This window comes from Enhydra lutris, unplaced genomic scaffold (genome assembly GCF_002288905.1).
Source record: "Enhydra lutris kenyoni isolate GAN:26980312 unplaced genomic scaffold, ASM228890v2 scaffoldscaffold81, whole genome shotgun sequence".
Lineage (NCBI taxonomy): Eukaryota > Metazoa > Chordata > Mammalia > Carnivora > Mustelidae > Enhydra > Enhydra lutris.
The window spans coordinates 1,108,546-1,111,330 of NW_019154165.1; positions in this window are offsets into that span (position 1 = coordinate 1,108,546).

The window sequence follows — 2,785 nt, forward strand, 5'->3', positions numbered from 1 at the left end:
CCCATGCGCCCCCTCATCTTACCTTTTTAAGAACTACATTACATTTTCTGGCAAATACATTCTGTCCAGTCTGATATTTATTGCTCAAAGTTAGAAGAAGCCATACTCAACTGGTGAGCTGAGAGTTAAATCCAGTAACTTACAATTTGATTCTAAAGTTTAAAAAAAAAAGGAATTGTAAGAAGAGGAAACAAGAAACAAACCTTTTAAAACCCCCAATTTTATTCTAACCTTGGATACTGGAAACACATCAAGAAACTTGGAGAAGAGCTAAAATGAAATTGAAATTACAAAGTTAGTGATGAACCCACTGAAAATAAAAATTAAGTAAATAAATAAAAGGGCACCTGGCTGGCTCAGTCAGTGGAGTGTCCCACTCGATCTCAGGGTTGTGAGTTCAAGCCCCATCTTGGGCGTAGAGCCTACTAAACATAAAAATTTTAAAAGAAATGAAGAAATAAATAAAAGTTAGTGGTGAAGAAAATCTTGTGCCTTTTCCACATCTACAATAGTTTGGGTGTATTATAGTACTTGGAAATGTCTAGAGCCCTCAAATATTTGTGTTTTCAATTTGATTGTGTCATAAAGTGTTCATTTTCTTTAAGATATATTTATTTGAGAGAGAGAGAGAGCACAAGCAGGGGGAGCAGAAGGCAGAGGGAGAAGCAGGCTCCTCACTGAGCAAGGAGCCCGATGTGAGGCTTGATCACAGGACTCTGAGATCATGACCTGAGCCACCCAGGTGCCTCAAGAGTTAATTTTCAATAAAGAGAAGTCAAGTAAATGGAACAGTTCAATTTTCTGGCCCTGCCATAATGGGAGATGAAGTCAGTATGTGGTTTTGAAGGTTTTCAGCTTCCCCCTACCTTTTCACAATTTCCCTGGTAACAGTGGCTCACCAAGGCACTGATTTTCAGCTAAGGGCATAAGATAGCTCAGGGTGATTGATGGAAGCAGATCTGAATGTGAGGAAGAAGATTCATGGGAGAATGGGCGTTTGGAAAATCCTCTTGGGTAATTCTGACAAACCATCCTTTCCTGAGGACTCCTACTTAGGCTTGAAAACCCTAAGAGTACATGGTGTTTGGAATTTAAGATCTCACTTTAAGGAGTTAGAATTCCTTACACTGATAAGGAATGTAATTCTCAATGTTTGAACTGATTTACTCAGAATATATAATAAACCACAGCTAATGTTGACTGTGTAAGATGTGGCAGGCACCGTGCTGAGTAATTTATATGTATCAGCTCCTGTCATTTTCTCCACAGCCCTGTCAGACAGCCGAGAAAACGGACCTTTCGCTAACTGCTTCAGGTCACACAGCTAGGAAGTCATTGAAGCCTTAAGTGTGACATTTAAGCCTGTATTTCAAACCACCACTACATTGTCTCCAAGACATTTGGATCTGAAATGAGGGCTCTTGTTGGAATGCTCTTTTTTCCTTGTCCACAGACAGACTCTCTTGGAATGCAGAGTCAGAGCTGGCATGTAGAAGGTTAGAGAGAGTGGAATGACTTGTAAACTTACCTCAAGAGAATGAAAATATGTTGTCCCAACTTTTCTTCCTCTTGTAAGACCGAAATCCGGCCTGTAACTTGCTTAGGATTCTTTCTTAGGATTTAGGAGTATTTAAATTATACTCTATTGTTTGAGATTTAGATACCTTTGGAGAGAACATTTCTTTAGACCTCAGGCCACACCCCCTTTAAATTAGCTTCTTAACCAGGAGTCCAAGAAACATCTTATATACAGAACCTTATGTATATATTTACATTTTTTTCTGGAGGAGGAGTTCAGTGCTTACCACATTTTTTTTTTCTTGAGAGGGAAAGGGGGTGAAGGGCAGTGGGAGAGGGAGAGTATCCCAGGCAGGCTCTGCCCTGCATGGAGCCCGACATGGAGCTTGATCCCACGACCCTAAGATCATGACCTGAGCTGAAATCACTAGTCAGATGCTTAACCGACTGAACCACCCAGGTGCCCTTTTATATTTTCAAAATTGTCCATACCCCACCTCCCCAAGCAAGTTAAGATTCATTATTTCAGGGGTGCCTGGGTGGCTCAGTCACTTAAGTGTCTGTGTTTGGCTCAGGTGATGATCTCAGGGTCCTGGGATTGAGCCCCGTGTCAGGCTCCCTGCCCAGCGGGGAGCCTACTTCTCCCTCTCCCTCTGCGGCCCACACCCTCTTGTGCTCTCTCTCCCTCTGTCAAGTAAATAAATACAAATCTCAAAAAAAAGACTATTTTAACCACTGTTTGACAGACTGAAAGCTGCTTGATAAAGTAGAACAAAGATAAAAGCTGAAAATTTCTTTTTTTCTTTTTTAAAGATTTTATTTATTTATTTATTTGACAGAGAGAGAGAGAACAAGTAGACAGAGAGGCAGGCAGAGAGAGAGAAAGGGAAGTAGGCTCCCCGCTGAGCAGAGAGCCTGATGCGGGACTCAATCGCAGGACTCTGAGATCATGACTCGAGCCGAAGGCAGAGGCTTAACCCGAGCCACCCAGGCGCCCCAAAAGCTGAAAATTTCTTATTGATAAGGAATCAGTTGGTTTTGAATTTAAGTACTGAGGCCTAAGAATTTTTGCAAAATTGGAGACATTTCATCTAATTGTCTAAATCAGGGATTGGGGAAGAGGTGGACGGTCCTCCCTACTACTTGGGAGGCTTTAAAAATAATCCTCCTCCCAAAAAATGAAACCAGAACAAACCAGAGAGGAAGACAAACCATAAGAGACTCTTTTTTTTTTAAGATTTTATTTATTCATTTGACAGAGAGAGAG